The sequence below is a fragment of the Crinia signifera genome, chromosome 8, assembly GCF_055691185.1.
Source record: "Crinia signifera chromosome 8, ASM5569118v1, whole genome shotgun sequence".
NCBI lineage: Eukaryota > Metazoa > Chordata > Amphibia > Anura > Myobatrachidae > Crinia > Crinia signifera.
Window position 1 is genome coordinate 126,612,582 of NC_139224.1, and position 18,140 is coordinate 126,630,721.

Below are 18,140 nucleotides of genomic sequence, written 5' to 3' on the forward strand. Positions count from 1 at the left end.
ATTGTCGTACTCGGGAGAAATTGGGGCACAGATTTTGGGGTGCTTTGTCTCCTTCATTCCTTGTGAAAATGAAAAATTTTGAGCCAGAACTGCATTTTTGTGTAAAAAATGTAATTTTTCATTTGCACAGCCCAGTTGTATCAAAATTGGTGAAACCCCTGGGGGTTTGAAATGTTCATTATACCCCTAGATGAATTCCCTGAGGGGTGTAGTTTGCAAAATGGGGTCACTTGTGGGGGGGTTCCACTGTATTGGTGCTTCGGGGGTCTTGCTAATGCGACATAGCACCCACCAACATTCCACCAGAATCTGAGCTGCAAAATCCAAAAATCACTCCTTCCCTTCTGAGTCCTGCCATGCACCCAAATGGTATTTTTTGGTCACATGTGAGGCATTGCCGTACTCGGGAGAAATTGGGGCACAGATTTTGGGGTGCTTTGTCTCCTTCATTCCTTGTGAAAATGAAAAATTTTGAGCCAGAACTGCATTTTTGTGTAAAAAATTTAATTTTTCATTTGCACAGCCCAGTTGTATCAAAATTGGTGAATTCCCTGGGGGTTTGAAATGTACATTATACCCCTAGATGAATTCCCTGAGGGGTGTAGTTTGCAAAATGGGGTCACTTGTGGGGGGGTTCCACTGTATTGGTGCTTCGGGGGTCTTGCTAATGCGACATAGCACCCACCAACATTCCACCAGAATCTGAGCTGCAAAATCCAAAAATCACTCCTTCCCTTCTGAGTCCTGCCATGCACCCAAATGGTATTTTTTGGTCACATGTGAGGCATTGCCGTACTCGGGAGAAATTGGGGCACAGATTTTGGGGTGCTTTGTCTCCTTCATTCCTTGTGAAAATGAAAAATTTTGAGCTAGAACTGCATTTTTGTGTAAAAAATGAAATTTTTCATTTGCACAGCCCAGTTGTATCAAAATTGGTGAAACCCCTGGGGGTTTGAAATGTACACTATACCCCTAGATGAATTCCCCGAGGGGTGTAGTTTGCAAAATAGGGTCACTTGTGGGGGGGTTCCTAACTTTTAACATCTTATGGTGCCTAGAAACCTACATGGTGCCTAAAAAATAATCTCATAAAAAGGAGGCTCCAAAATCAAGTAGGTGCTCCTTCTATTATGAAGCCTGTGGTTTGGTCAACGTGCACACTAGGGGGCCACATATAGGATATTTATGAAAACAAAAGAATTGGGGGAATCAATTTTTAGTCACATTTCTCTAGTAACATCTACTGTGTTCCTTAGAAAAATGTATTAAAATTGCAAATCTGCAAAAAAAATGAAATTTTGAAATTTCACCTACACTTTGTTTTAATTCCTGTGAAACACCTAAAGGGTTAACAAACTTCCAAAATGCTGTTTTGAATACTGTGAGGGGTGCAGTTTTTGAAATGGCATCATTTATGGGGGTGTCTCACATACAAGTCCCTCAAAGTCACATCAGAACTGAACTGGTCCCTAAAAAAATCAGTGTTTGAAATTTTCTTGAAAATTTGAGAATTTGCTATTCATATTTTAAGCCTCCTAGTGTCCAAAAAAATTAAAAGGATGTTGAAATAATGATGGAAACATAAAGTAGACATATGGTCTATGTTAGTTATTAACTATTTTGAGTGGTATGATTATTTGTCTCACAAGCAGAAAATTTAACATTTTGAAAATCGCTAAATTTTCCATTTTTTTTACGACATTTTGGTATTTTTCACAAAAAAACACAGACTGTATCGACCCAAATTTACCACTAACTTGAAGTACAATGTGTCACGAGAAAACAATCTCAAAATCACTGGGATAAGTAAAAGCAAAAAAAAGTTATCCCCACTTAAGTGATACCGGTCAGATTTGAAAAAAAATGGCTCTGTCAGGAAGGCAAAAACTGGCTGCGTCAGGAAGGGGTTAAAAAACAAATGTTGGGCTCCATAAATTAATGACAAACTTTTGGCTGTTGTACGTGACATGCTGGTTAAGGTGATGCATTACATAAAGAGCAGCCTGGACTCAAGTAAGGCGCTTTGGTGGATCTTTGTTAGTTTAAAATCACTACAATATACATGTACTCTTGTTATTGTTATTATATATATATACATATATATATATATACATATATATATATATATATATATATATATATATATATTGCAGAAGAGACGCTCACAAAATATTTCAAGAGTTTTAGCTCAGTTTATGTAGAAACATGTTCAGCTAGTCTGCTGAATTCTGTCCATACTGTCACCATCTACTGTAGGCACTTCTACCTATGCTTTAAATTGTACTATTACAGTACTGTACACCACTGTATGTCCCCAAGCTGCATTGGACCCTAAACTTTCTGATTGAAAAGTGGTATAGACACCTGTATTTTGCAGAAGAGATGCTTGAAAAGCATTTCATATGCTGGACTCAGTTCAGCACATGTTGAGCACCTCCCCCAGCATTACTACTCACTCCTCTTCAGTTGCACTGTGCCTGAGCTCACTGCAATCAGTTCAGCACTTATCACATACTGTACATCAGCCTCTTCCCCATTAAGCAGTATATACTGTAGTGTACTATACACTGTCACTCAACTGTTTCAGGTGTGCCTTAGCTGACAGTGTTCTCTTAAAGCAGGCTGTATGCCCTGGGGTTTGGTTCCCACTCAGGAGTGAATCAGTTTACTTATTTCTACGGTATGGTTTTTACATTTACAAAATTTCCCAATTTTACTTTGTAATCTTAATAACAAATATTTGGTTAAAAAGGATAATCAATAACAACATGCTGATTATTAATTTAGGAGGATAAATGAGGTGGAGGGGTACTACTGGCATAATGTACAGTATATACAAGGCATGAGTGTGGGGTGTAACATGTATGAGGGGCATTATTGCCCATGAAGCCACACCACATTCCCTTAATTCACACCCCTAAATTTGAAACACTCTGAAACACTCTGTCCCTGTTTTAAATATGGAGGAAAGGGGGCACCAGTTCTCAGACCAACATATCTACTTTTGGATCTGGTAACCAATTTTACAAAAAATTTCCTAGTATATTTTGTTAAATTGCAGATAAAATTTGAGTACTATTGGCAACACCTTATGGCCTCTTCTGATACCAACTAACTGGCCAGTTATGTCATCCAGAATGTAAAAACATTTAAAGTGGGGCAGCACATTGGGACTAGATCCATAGTGGTTGCAGTTACAATTATAGGCCTGATTCCAATATATATTGTATTGCACAGTCGCAGGGAAGCACAGCCACAGTGCCATATACAACTAATATGCTACTGATGCAAGAGGTGCTTGTGGAAAAAGACTCCTGCCAGCATTCCTGATTGTTGCCTCTGTCGGCCATCTGAGTAAGCCCGAAGCTCTTTCAGCTTGGCCACTTGAACTTATGTGCCCAATACAGGAAGTCTGCTTTCAACTACGCAAATCCAGATCACAGCAACAGTTTGTTGTGGTTGCATTAAAACACACACAGAAACTGTTTAAAGCATTGTTATTTTGATGATTTCCAGCATCTATGCTCCATTTTCAAAATAAAAAATGGCCTAAGCAGGGATAAGTGCCCTCTTTGCAACCTTTCCTCTGTGAATGTTGCTTTTATTATATTTATATAATCTTGTACTTTTTGTAAATTTGGTATCTCTACATTCTGATAAGTAGTTTGACACATTTCTTCAGTTTGTAGCCCTATTTACAAGCGTTCATTATAGTTCTAAACAAAGTGTAATAAAGTTTTTAATTCCCACCTGGAATCTCTCTTACGGTCTCATTGTCACAATAGATTTGGAACCTTTCTCCGCACAAAGGCAATATAAACACTTGGATGAAGTGAGTCCTCTCTTCTAATCACATTTACAATCCATTACATGCACTTAGTAAAACTTTTTTAGGCCATACATAGCATACAATTTAGACAAGAGCCTGTATTTGGCAGACAGCCATGTTGCTAAACTATAAACGAACATGTCACAACAGCTTGCTCATTTCTCCATAGTGCAATCAAAGTTAAAGTATTTAGAAACATAGGTTGGGACATTTGTACAATATATGAAAATTGGTCTGCAGTTGAGGTTAAAAGGTAAGAAAAATATATAACAAGAATGGCTTACTATAAAACAAACACAAATTAGGCACCTTGCTAAGCTTACCAGCAAAGGTGAACAGGTCACATACTAGAAGACCGTTTTCTCCATTGTAGTGTAATGTAGGCAATGGGATGCAGCCATAAGGTTGAAGTTAACATTGTTGACACCACAATGCCAACATCCTCGGGATAACAACATGTTCATAATGTCATACCCCCCAACATTGTTCAGCCTGGAAGAGGGACCCCTCGCACGTCAAAGGCCAATGCCTGATTTTGGGGGGGGGTTGCCACTGTGGGGGCATGGCTAGCGGCTCTCTGAGCTGGTGGCTATGTCCCAAGGGGATTGGTATGAAATCCCGGCGGTTGGAATCCCGGCGTTCAAAATCCCGATGCCGGAATACCGACCGCCGAAATCTCGACAAGGGGGGACGTGGATCGCCCCCCTTTGCGGGCTCGCTGCACTCGCCACGCAGCAGGCCCGGTGCCTTGCTACGCTTGGCACACTGATTTAGTCTCCCTCTATGGGTGTCGTGGACACCCTTGGAGGGAGAAAGTGTCGGGATTCCGGCATCGGGATTTTGAACGCCAGGATTCCAACCGCCGGGTTTTCAACTGCATCCCGCCCCCAGCCCCTCAGGCTGCAGAATAGACGCTGTGCATGAGGGGCTGGGGATATAGGGACAGAGGGGACTCCCAACTGCCTGCCCCCCCCCCCCCTGGACACTGCTGGCCCCAGGTGGGATGCGGGAACATCCCAAAAAAATGGGACATTACCACAAAAAGTGTGACAGTTGGGAGGTATGATAATATTGACATTTGAAATTGTGACTTCCCTTCCCTGTGGCTATTGGTATTAGATTGCAGAACAAGGGGGTTTGGGTAGGCACCAAGGGGAGGTTTAATGTTAGGAGGGTGACAGAAGGGGAACGCCCATCGTTTTATGGGCATTCCCTGACATCACATGCGTCGCAGTGTTTACCTGTTCACTAGGCTGTGCGTATATGCAGTCTAGTGAACGATTGGCCCGGGTCCCATTCAAAGTATGGAGGAAGCAGCACTGTCAGCTCCACGCCATGCCTCCACCCTGTCCCTTGACGACGCACTGTTGCTCCGCCCCTTGTGACATCACTGACCCGGCAATAAGCTGGGTAACACAGGGAGCTTGCAGACCACAAATTCTAGGGTTGCTCCTGGAATGGACCCATGCACTTGTGGCGTGAATGGGGTATAAAGTTCTTAGTGGTTAGAATGTGCACCTGATCTTTCTACTTTTTTTCTGTGTGGCACTGCAAGTCTCAGCATGGTACCACCTCTTACTACAGTATGTTTAGACTAAAGGTGCACAGTCCAGCTTCCCCCACCCCCCACCCACCCCCCTCCAAACATTTTATATTGTGTATGTATACACTTGAAGTCGGAAACTCCTCCAGCGGGGATTCGTACCCCTCCCATCTGTCCTTTGGTGATTTCAATTAGTAGAGAGTTCATGCATTTGCAGGCCCCATATCGGTATAAACATTAGGTTGTATATTTACTATGGTGCAGGTTTTTAGAATTGGAAATATAGCCACCAGTCAGATCATTTATCTATCAACTTCTTGGAGACATACTAATAGCTAGAATTTTATTGGTTGTTATGGGCATCATCTCCAGTTCTAAAAACCAGCACCTTAGTAAATATATCCACATGAATGGTATGTACTGGAGAACTGTGTATACCGGGCCTCTTTGGAGCATCATAATTGTGACACTTAATCTAACACTTTAGCATATAAACACTTTTTACTAATAAAACACTTGTTAACACTCTTATTACTACTGTTTTCTTATATAACGCTTCTAGCACTTAGCTGCTGCTTCTTATTAATGCAACACATTTTAATACATTTACTGATATGTCTCAATAGATTGATGCCTTGGGGCGGTGGCGTTGTGCTGGCCCGGGGGGGGGGTCCCATCAGGCACTTACCTGATGAAGTTACCTGGCCATGGTAGATGGGACCATATTTTTGGGCCACAATATATGTGAAGAACCTCCTATCCATGTTTTGTAAGTACTGATTGTGACACTTAATCTAACACTTTAGCATATAAACTCATCAGAAATATAGTTTTTCCTAGCCCCAGATTAAGAGAATGCCTTCAGCGAGTTTTGCACTGGCCGCGGTGTTCGCTCACTAATGGGCAGGCAGGAGGCGGGCAGGGGGAGGTTTCTGGGGTACAACTAGTATTTCATGGGAGCACCCACAAAAACGGAGGGTGCGCCTATAGAAATACTGGGCAGGCCTAGTCAGAATGCAGGCATGTCCATGCCTGCTTGGGGCAGGCGGCCATCGTCACATGATGTCAGCACTCACCCCCCATCTCGGCACCTCCATCCAGAATAAAAGTAAGTATAGGCTTACTTTTATCTACGAAGGGAGTAAGCGAACATCAAATAATTTTTCCACCTTGCGGCTACATGCGAGTGAACATGTAAGTTTACACATCCGCTCGCATGTTAGTGTGGGGATCCGCTCAGCAGAGGGGTATGCATGCATTCAGTGTGGAAGTATTTACCTGCTCACTAGCCAGCAAATATACGCTGCCAAGCGAGCAGGACTTAGGAGGTTTTTCTGGTTGACTCGTTCGGATGCCAGTCCACCAAACCCCACCTTGCGAATGGTGGCCGGCTGCCATCCATTCGCAAGGTGGTTTTCGCATTCAGGGCTTGTGAATGGATGTTACACGGATGCCACGGAATGATGGGGGCGGATACCATAAGGAAGCGAATGGTATCCGCCCCCATCATTCCATGGTCGGTAACCATGGAATGATGGTGAAGGCGCATGTACTATAAAAGTGACTCTAAAGTATAAATATGTGGACGCTCGGGGGGAAATGGGCGGGTAGCTGACATCCCGTGATGTCAGCTGCCAATCCCCCACACCCGCGTCTTCGGGTAATGCAGAAATGCGCATACAACAAACATCGGTCCCCATGCGAATGGACCTGAATAAGGTTCTTAAGCGAGCACTATGTCCACAATGTACTCTTTGCCCCCTGGTGCTTATAAAAGGAACATAATGAAAAATATTTTATATATTGATTGCCACTTTAATCATTGCCTCCTATCTAATTGAACACGTTGAAAATACTCTTGGATGGAGCGCAGCATCCTTCACATGGGGCTCATTAGACTATTGAGTGCTTGTCTGCTGCCTGGTTTATTTTCTTCAGTGAATAAGGGTACTGATTTTGTGGCATTTATGGCATTGACAAAAATCATCTGAATAAAATAGAGAAGTTTAATGTCCATTGTTTAATTGCAGTTTGTAAATACCTGTAGTGAAAATTGACAGACTGTATTTTCACTTTTGCGCTTTCCCTTTAATAGTGCTGCACTGAGATTACAAATAAGATTTGCTTTAATACAATTAGTTTTGCTTTTAACACCCTTTCATTCGATGCACAGTGTTTATTAAATGCCTGCGGGGAGTTATTCCCTCGCATTATCACAGGTGAAAAGATTTTGCAGCTACTTTGGTGTAATTTGGAATATGGTACTTGATAATCATACATTCCAACAAAGTTAAGTGTAATTTCACATGCAAGTGCTTCTCATAACTACAGACAGCATAAATGTGTTTATTAGTTCACCTTTAAATTATAATTGCAAGTTGAGGGTGGCTTTTGATGCCGTCTACAATTTTCAGAAAATGCAGTGAGGCAAAAGAAAGTTTTATAATGATAAGATTAAAAGGCCTAATATTATTTAACAACTTGGTGCAAATAGCTTGTGTTAATACAAAACACTCAATTTTGTTATCATTTTTTTTTTTTTAAATGTTGAATACAAAAGCTTGTCAACCATGCAGGAATGGTGGGGGAGATGTATGATGGTGGGGGTGATGCCTGGTTTGCACTTAATAATTGTGCTATACCACATATTTTGCATGACAATAACTGCTAGAGACTCAAAAATTCCTGTTCCCCCAGGACGTGTTCGGCCAATTGGGTGTTGCATATGTTGGGGAAGTGTGTCTTGCCCTATCTCCTGCTCCTCTAATCTTAGGGTGGGCTCCTGTAGTATGTCTGTCGAAGCATCACACTGGGGTGTTCATCTATTGTCAACTCCAATTAATCAGCTTGTGTTCCTCCGACTGCTGCAAAATACAGCTTCTGACATTCCATTGACTGGTGATGCTGAATACTTGTCAACAGGTACTTACTGTACCCTAGAATGTGTGAGGGGATATCTGCCACAACAAGATGGGAAGAGAGGTGGTTTGTCTGGAACAGAGTCCAAGCTGATGGACTTAAGATGGGTGATGAAAAGCAGGTGCCATGGATATATGATGGTCATTTTTTCACAAATTCTCACTTTTTCAGATTTATTGCTAGAAAAAGATAGCTGTGGATTGTTGAATTTATAGATATATTTTCGCGATGTGTAAAACATAAAATATAATAGGCGGTCACTAATCTTAATTGAATAACTAATAAAAGTTATATTTTATAAAAAGTCACAGTACTGACAATCCTCTGGAACATAAGAGTGCCCCCAAATAGAGTTTTTGGTACTTGTGTATTATCACGGCGCCACGATATTCAGTTGCACAACTTTTCATCGCATCACATCGCATGCCATACACCCGATGCACACCGATGCAATGCGATGCGATTTTAAATTGTATAAGCACCCTACACGATTGTAAATTGTATAAGCACCCTAATGGGTGCTTGCAATGTTAAATGCACCCCCACGCCACCCCCAGTATGAACGCCAACCCGAAGCATGACGAGCGCAGAGGTACGCGTCCTCCGACCTTTTCATACCCCCACTCTCCACGTCGGCGTGGAGTTGATTTTATATAGTGTGGCGAGCGCAGCGAGCCACCGAGCCCGAAGCGTGGCGAGTGGCCGCATAATACTTTACATGTATAACGCTGCGCTCACCACACTATATAAAATCAACTCCACGCCGACGTGGATAGTGGGAGTATGAAAAGGTCGTAGGACGCTTATACTATTTTAAATCGCATCGCATTGTATGGCATTGTATGCCATATACAATGCTATACAATTTTAACATTGTATGACATCGGGGGAAATCTCGTCGCATCGCATCGCATATCATCACATGCCTTATGGTCTGCGATGCGATGGGCGCCGTGATAATACACAAGTACCGAGTTTTCATTTTTTCTTTGGTTCTCTCTTGAACCTAGCGGTCATAATTGTTAAAATGTGGACAGAAGATATGTTGACATGGTCAGTAGTATGATCTGTGGCAGTACCACTTTTCCTCCAGTAGTGGTGCTATGCAGGGATGTGCGGGTAGGTAAATGGCTGAGGAAGTCCCAGAGCCAGATTTGCACACAATTTATGAGCCCTGGGGTAAATATGGGTATTATACACAGGTGCAGCAGTATATACCACTGGAGATTCGCTGAGTTTTAATAAGAGTGCAGAAAAGGTAGCCAGGTGAGGCACTGCCTCACCTGCCATAGACTTTTTACTCCAGAGTTTTGACTATAAAAATGATTAGAATAATAAAAATAAGATATTCTTTGTATTTTTGACATACTTTATAAACGCAGAACTCCAGCATATACGTTAGTATGACAGGAAAGGCTCTGCCTCACCTGCCTCACCCCACCGCACGCCACTGGTGCTATCCCAGTCTTGATTCCTGCATTATCACATCTACTGGTGCTCCTAACAATCCATGGTTTGTCTCTCTGCAGACTTTAGTGGGTGGTGGGCACAGGTACTCTCTGGCTCCCATTGAAGAGTATGAATGGGTAAAAACCCGCTATGCTACGAACAGTGTTCTATGGAAAAACTAAACTCAATGAATAAGATCCAATGACAAGTACATTTTTTGTAAAAATAGAAGTCTTTTTATATGTCTGTCAAGTTTAAAACATCAGTTTTGTTATGGTCTGTGTCACTAAGGAAGTAAGCAGTAGCATATTTCTAATGGTGCAAGGTGCGCAGGTCAGCAAAAATCACTGAGAAAATGGAAGTTGAGCCATTTTCCCAGAGATTAGCACATGTGCTGTAGATTCTGGCACAGTGCAAGGAAAGATAGGAGGGACCCCTGACTTATCTGAAATGGCGGCTGACAGCAGGCTCTGGCAAGGACACTACAGGCCGGACAAAGCAGGTACTGAGAACTGAGGCAACCAGGGACCAGGAACACCAGTCACAGACACTGTGGATGCTGGATACAAGGTGTTGGGACGGGAACTCTGGAGCAGGAGCCCTGACAAACAGAACTATAACCGGTGCTGAAAGCATAGCATAACATAGCATGCAGCCAGGGGAGGATTGGGGACTAAAAGTGGCCCTGGAAAATATCTGGAAGTGGCCTCACGTGGGCAGCACCAAATCAACAATTGGTGGAGCTTAATTGCAAGGGGTGTGTCCTAGCATGGAAAAAGGCGTGCCCATTACACATTATGCCCAGGTACTGCCCATTACATATTATGCCACACACCATAATGCCCATTACACATTATACCACACACTGTGATGCCCATTACACATTGTACCACAAACCTTAATAGCCATTACACATTGTGCCACACACTGTTATGCCATTACACATTGTAACACACACCCTAATGCCCAGAACACAGTATACTACACACCTTAATGCACATTACACATTATACCACAAACCGTAATGCCTAGCACACGTTATACCACATACAGCAATGCCCAGTACACATACTGTAATGCCAAGTACATGTAATACCACATTCCGTAATGCCCATTATATATTATGCCAGGAGTTTCATGGCAAAAGATGCATCTTCTCCTGGTGGAACCAGTGTTCCTGCAGTAGCATAATTATACATTTTGCACCCCACCCCCATGGCATTTTAGAGCCTCTTACATACAAACACAAAAAGCCCTGTGAGGTGCTGCTTATGCTCATAATGCCCCCTGCAGTGCCGCTTACATATATAATGCACCTTGTAGTGCTGATTACATGCATAATGCCCCTGTGAGGTGCTGCCAAGTGAAATGCAGCCAAGACACCTGCGCATGTGCCCAAGTCCCTGACAGTCCAAATCTTGTCAAGTACGGTCTGTACACTTTTCATGTATTATGAGAGTAGCAAGAGAGAAAAGGTGACAGACCTAGAAAGGGGGGTGAGCAAAAGGGAAGAGGGGATGCGAGCAAGAGAGAATGTCAGGGAGGGAGGGAGAGAGAAAAGGTAGCAAGAGGGTTAGAGCAGCAGGGAGTGGATGTCAGTGAGAGAAATGTGGAGAGATTTATTAATATACATCACCGCCCCTCGCCACGATGCTACCGCATATGTACTAACATATGCGGCTAGCATCGGGGTGCGGTTACGGAGACCCCCCAGATACCTGTAATGTGGTGTGCGTCAAATCCCAGCGGCTGTCAATGTCCCCGGCGTCTTCTCCTCCCCCCTGCAGCCGGATGTCCTCCAGGCTGTGACACCTGCTGGTAGAGGAGGAGATCGATGGAGGACAGGAGGGGGGGTCGTGCGGACGGCGGGCAGCGATAGAAGCCCATAGGCTTCTATAGGGTATCGCCACCCAGAGGTGCCGATACCCTGCCTGGCGGAGACGGGGCGGCCGGGTAATGGTACATAGGAAAATGCGGTAGGAACATTTCAGTGAGTAAAAGACAGTGGCAGAGAGCTAGAAAGAGTAAAAAAAAAGAGATGAGAGAGTGTGTCTGGGGGAGATAGGCGGGGAAGCAGGGGTTTGAAAGGCTTCAGACATGCATTACTTTGTACCGGGTATGGGTAAAAACCGGACCAGGACAAAACCCCTGGGAGGTGTCCTGTCCGGGGGGGGGCTGACTGTGACACCTGTCACCAGGAAGAGGAGGAGAATAAAGCCTCCCTGTTTGGTCCGGGCATGTAGCAAAAACTGGACAGTCCGGACCACACGAGGAGGCTGTAATCTCCTCTCCCCCATGTGCCTGGTGATAGCTATCACAGGGACCCCCCCCCCGACAAGACACCACCCGGACCGGACCCATACAAGCTCCGGACTGCAGATTTTTATATCCTGAGTCTAGATTGGGTCCGGTTTTTACATAGTCCCCTTTGTACCTCCTAAAAATCCCCCCTCCCCCTACAGGTTTCATTGTGTGTGTGCGGTGCTGTCTACCTCTTACCTGTCCTGAAGCAGTGGTGACTGGTCTTTAGTTCAGGGTGGAGTGAAGGGTCGCCACTGCCGGGTATTCCGCCTCGCAAGCGCTGGTGGGAGCGGTCCTGAAGAGCATGGGACTTCAGCAGTGCCACTGATGGGGGACCATACGCCGTCGGTGCTGCCGCTAACCAGGAAAACATGTAATATTTCAGTGCAGCTGACTGGGATCATAGGACCAATGAGGATAGTGAGAGAAAGCGCAGGTGAGGGAGCGATAGAGAGTGAAGGGGAGATAGTAAGAGAGAACACAGGGGAGAGAGATAGCGAACACAGGGGAAAGAGAGAGGCTTCAGGGGAGATAGGGAGGGGGAAAGCAGGGGAGGGGAAGATAGTGAAAGAGACCGCAGGGCAGAGGGAGAGAGATACCACATAGGAGATGGTGAGAGAGAAAGTCTGGGAGAGACTGAGAGAGGCCACATAGGAGTTAATGAAAGAGACAGCAGGGGAGAGGAGGAGAGTGAGAGAGACAGCAGGGGAGAGTGAGAGACCGCAGGGGAGACATTGAAAGCAACAAGTGAGAGCTAGACTGCAGGGGTCAGGGTCCAGGAGTACCTCTGTGTTATGCTGTGCTCTGTTGTTGATGTCAGATCCAGCCTTGCCTTATCCCTCCTGTGCGGTGCTGGGGAAGCAGGGAGGACCAGGATCACAATAGAAGACGAGAGGAAAAGAGTTGGGGAGTTGGGGGCGGGGCTTCCTGTGAGCTCGGGCAGGAAGCTGATCGAATGTAGGGGGGGAGTTGATGAGTCACTGTGCTGTGCTGCTGCTGGCCTCCTTATGTGCAGAGTGCAGACTGTCAGCCAAGCTGAGCTCTGACACACAGAGCTAAGAACTGCCGCGCACACAAGCACTCTCCATCACATTGCGATAAGGCTGCCTATGCGCAGCTGCACAGCCTTATCACAGACTGGTAATAAATGTGGACCTACAGGACTTCCGTAGCCCCCCTGAAGGTTCCAGTTTACAGCAGATTCAGACTGTGATACAGCCACGCTGCTTCGCATAGGCAGCCTTATCACCCTGTGGACGTATCCTGTGGTGACTCATGTGCCTGCGGCTGCTGATGGTGAGTCCACTCTGATTGCAGCCGCAGGTGGCAGAAACTACTGGAGTCTGGACTTCCAGTATAATCACGAAGGAGGGAGGGACTAGGAGACTACAATGCTGCTGCCCGCAGCACAGCCAGTGCGCTGCAGCATCCAGCCCCAGGCTGTCAGACGCTGATAGGTTAGTGTGACCCCAAATGCTTCCACTTCATATACTGGCACCAGCCTGCCACTGACCACAGGAGACTTGGCTAATTTATGAAGCATTCAGCCCTGTCTCCGACCTGCAGTGTCCCCAGCTAAATTGTGTGGGTGACGTTACACCCGCGAGTGGGTGGAGCCTTTCCAATTTTCGGCCTCACCTTCCTCCGGCCTCCCGGGAAACTTCCCGGTGACTTAAATGGCCAATCCGCCCCTGCATGCAGCCACACCCAAGGACCAGGGTATGCATGAACACCGGGCAAAGTGGATCAGCAAAACCTGGAGCACTGATCCAGTAAACAAATACAAAACCGACATAGACCATAGTGACTGCATAGTTACAACATTACAATACCAGGTCTACAACAACAACGGGTACATCCAGAAACCTGGCATACTGGTACAACAACAAAAAAACAAAACAAACAGAAACAAGCTGAAGACCCACAATACCAGATTAGTTCAAATTACAAACAGGACAAAGGCAAAAGTCAGTACTTATTCTTATTCTCCCCATGTGCATGATTAGAATTGCTGCTACAAGAAGAAAGAATAGCACATCCCGCAGTCAAGGTTATAGGCTGTTATCTTGTGCCAACTTTATAAAATTATTAGGACTTTCAACAGACAAGACAGGAGACTTAGAAGAACTTGAACCAAAGTCTTTTGGGACCAAATTTCTTAACAACTGCATCACTAAACGCCCGGACATCCTTAAGAATGGGATCTTTAGTTTTTATGAATTTGGACGCCCATTTAAAAGGCTTCCCTCTGAAGGAATACAGTATGTCAAAGAGAGCACATGGGACCTTGGCAGAGGCAGTGGCCCACGGGACCGCTGCTGAGGCTGTGCCTTCTGAGTGTCCTCTTGGGGATATAGCTTCTGGGACCCCTTTTAGGGCTATTCCACCAGAGACCCCATCTGGGGTAACATGACTGATGTCCCCTTGTGAGATGACACAGCTGAAGTCCCTCTGTGGGACAGCTAGATCAAAATCCCTAAGTGGGATGACAAGCTTTGCACCCCCTCCTGGGACGGTGGCCTTTGTGACTTTCTCTGTGACTAGAAGCTTTGGTACCTGTCCTGAGTTAGTGTCACCAATGGACCCACCTGGGGTAAGGGTAATAGCTTTAGCGACTGCCTATAGGATTGGCCACTCAGGTGCCTCACCTGAGTCTGTGGCCTCGGTAACCTCCTTTTCAGCAGGTTGCCCAGGTACCTCTCCAGATATTGATAAGGAAAGAGGTTTCTCAAGGAAACCAACAGAGATCAATCCTGAGGCTCTCTAAAACACTGGAACTTTGGATTCGTTATTGAAATCTGGAACATCGGTCCCCACGGCTAGGACCGGATCATCAGAGTTAGCTACAGGACCCGGTTCATCAGTGTGAGCAGATTTTGAACTCAGGGTTAAAACATTGATTTTGGTTCTGAAGCCAAAACATTGGATGCTTTACCTTTAAGAGTTGAAACGACCCTTTCTCTATTAATACCTATACCAGAAACTGGCCTTCTAGTAATAGGTCCCCAATTCAAAATCTGAGTCTTTCTGGTGGTGGTTTCCATGGCTACTTTATCTGCAATTGAATCAGACAAAACCTGGAACATGGCGGCAGGCAGGGATTTATCACAATTTCTATGACTACGTAATAAAATGACTGGAACCCCCATAATACAGGCATAAACTAAAGTCTCTGCGACGCTGGCGCTCCTCCTCTGAGAGCCTAGGACGCAGAAAACTTCTTACCCTTCTCTCATTTACCAAATGAGATGACTCCTTGTTCGCGATATAATGAGCTATGTTCTCATTTGTAAGAGAACCTGTCTTAATGAACTCTGGCAAGATGGTAAAAATTTTGACCAGGAGTTCATACAGTTCTAACAAAGCTTGCTGTAATACCTCCAGCCGCTCAGGCATAATTGCTTTAAAGGCAGTGTTAAGGGAAGACAAGGACTCAAGCAAGGATTGCATCTTGACACTTATACAGACAATAAAATAGTTAATGCAGAGCCAGACAGAAATATATGCTGGACAAACAGACTGAATGCAGAAATAAACCAAAGCTGGACAAGACAAAAATGAACAGGTTTAAACAAGTAAAGACTTCCCAGCAACCCTTCTGTTTTGTGGTCGGTTATAATGTTAGGAAGGCTGAGTGCAGGGAGCCAATTGCAGTGAATTGACAGTCCTGCTGGCCTCCTGCAAGCTGACTTCACCAATAACAACCAAGTTTTTGGGGTCAAATTAAGTCCGGCCCCAGACCGGTGTCACCTGGTCTTCAGTAGGACAAGGTGGCCTGCAGGAAATCGAACACACTGCAAGAGTGGGTGAGATGACATATGCTCCTGTGCCTTGATATTTCACAAAAACTTCAGTCAGAGATTACAGTTGATAACTAGACAGTCAATTTTTTTGTACTCTGTATATGCACTGCAAAGAGGAAACTTGGGGCCCGATTCAGACCTGCTCACTAGGCCACGTGGGAGAAAAATCATTCGATGGTCGCTCACCATTGAATGATTTTTTTTCCCTTTGCAGATAAAAGTCAGTGTACAGATGGCGCCCCTCTCTTTCATTGCCGGTGCTCGCCAGAACGTCCCCTCATATGCATGCATGTCCCAGTCACGCATGCATGAGAGGCGTGACCCTGCCCGTCTTCCCTTCAGGGAGATGGGCAGGGTTAGGTGGGTGGGGGTCAGTGCGGTGGTGGGGACCGGCGATGGGGACCAGGGAGGCGGCAGGCGGTGTCAGAGAGCTCCGTCGGAATGGGGCGCATGTAAACTAACTTTTATCCTAGATGGAGATGGACGATTTTTTTTGGGCGGGGGGGGGACTGACATGTGATGCTTGCTCCGGACCCTAGTTCCAGGCACCGTGTCACCTAGCTACACCTTTGTGTGTAAATCTTGCTGTGATACTGCCCAGAGCCTCTCCAGCCACTGACCTTTCCGCATGTCACTGGTACATGGATCCCATAGAGGTGATTGCAATTATATACAGTAAATACAAATCCATCATGATACAAATTAAGGAATTACAGGAAAAGATGCAAAAAAATGATATGTTGCAGCTGATTAAACAAATGTGCCAGCAAGCGTTTAGTGTAGGATGCTGAATATTTTAAATAATTCCTTTTAATTAGTTTTATCTTGTTCTCACAGTTAAAGGCAATTAGTGGTGAACTATGTCCTAAAGTATGGGAAAAAGCCACTACTTTTCTAGGTCAGTTGTCACTGATTTTGGTGTTTATCACGAAAAAAAGGTCATTAAGCAAAAAAAAAAAATGTACATTGGTTTTGCCCAGGAAAATAATTTTGCTCTTTCAGACTGAAATCAATTTGTAAACTGCTACTGAACAGTATCAGCAACTGTTCTTTCTGCCTCCCAGGCATTAGTTAACTGGCGAGAAAGCACAAGCCAACCATCTGTGCAAGGTTCATTGTTCTTCAGCTCTGTGGGCAACTCACCTGGAGAAATGTCAGGTGGGTTCCGTCAAAGCTATTCCTTACCCTCAATATTTGTGATGTGTATCCATTGCAGCAATTAAAATTCAGTGTTCTGAAGATCATGGACTATCCGTAGGCCACTGCAGTATGGGCATTCAGTTCAGGCCTTCTGTTTCTAGCTATTAAAATCTTCTGCATACATATTCCCCATGTTCGAGAACCGTTCCACTTACTGTTGCTGATCCTTAATAGCTATTAAATTGCTGGTTGTCACAAATAGGTCTTCTATTAATGTTGCATGCTAAAACTTTGAGTATTGTAGGAAAACATCCCCTACAGGAGTAAAGTTTCCTTTCATGTGTTCTATGGGCTGCAGGATCCGCAGACTTATATATGCCAATGCAGTTTGTGTTTATTTTAGAGTGATTTACACACAGAAAATCCACACAGTACGAATCCAATTTTTTTGCATTAAAAGTGTAGTCATGGCGCTTAGGGGGTGATTCGGACTCACTTGGATCGGGCCGCATTCAGTCCCCCGGCCAATGGTGGGGGGGTCAGTGACCATCGAATGATGAGTTTGGTGGGTCAGCAAGCAGGTGGATGGGTGTAGGGCGGTGTTTACCTGTTCGCAAGGCTGCAAACATACGCAGCCTAGCGAAAAGATCTGAATAAGGCCCTTAGATTGGTGTCTCCTGCTCCCAAGGAAGTAGCAGAAAAAATAAGATTAAAGCTGGGTACACTAGATGATACATGTAGCCAGTGGGAGTCGGCATTCACAAGTTCATAGACATTTGCCGATGCCGGCAGCGACAGAGCGTTGGCACTGGCCATGCTGCATTCCCCAGCATGGCTCTTGCTAGTGATGTCCTTTGCGGACCTGCATGTACATACGACACGTGGGAGTGTGCATCATCAGCGACATAGTGCGTACACACAATTTGAACGTTTTGCTGAACCATTGGAACCATTGGAATTGGCCAAATCTTTAAAAATATCGTCTAGTGAGTACCAAGCTTATCTTTACATTTACAACAGTTATTAATATTTTAGTGTATTTATGTGAACACGACAGGATTTGTGTAACATATCACTTTTATGTTAAAATACACCATACATCAACACAGAAGTTCTACTTCGTGACTGTCTTTAAGAGATCACATATCCTCTGGCT

At 44.7% G+C, this 18,140-nt stretch overlaps 1 protein-coding gene and 1 long non-coding RNA gene across 4 annotated transcripts in view; one reads left to right on the forward strand and one right to left on the reverse strand.

The window, feature by feature from the left end:
* Window positions 1-18,140, forward strand: part of LOC146026457 (uncharacterized) — a 396,721-nt gene that overhangs the window by 112,392 nt on the left and 266,189 nt on the right. The window lies entirely within an intron of this gene.
* LOC146027088 (uncharacterized) lies at window positions 11,317-13,729 on the reverse strand. 2 transcript variants are annotated; one of them, XR_014454660.1, is made up of 3 exons: window positions 12,827-13,729; window positions 12,240-12,398; window positions 11,317-11,552 (listed from the first exon to the last, which is right to left on the reverse strand). It is a non-coding gene; the product is annotated as an uncharacterized LOC146027088 (long non-coding RNA). The 2 variants fall into 2 exon arrangements; XR_014454659.1 differs by having other exon boundaries at window positions 11,317-11,555.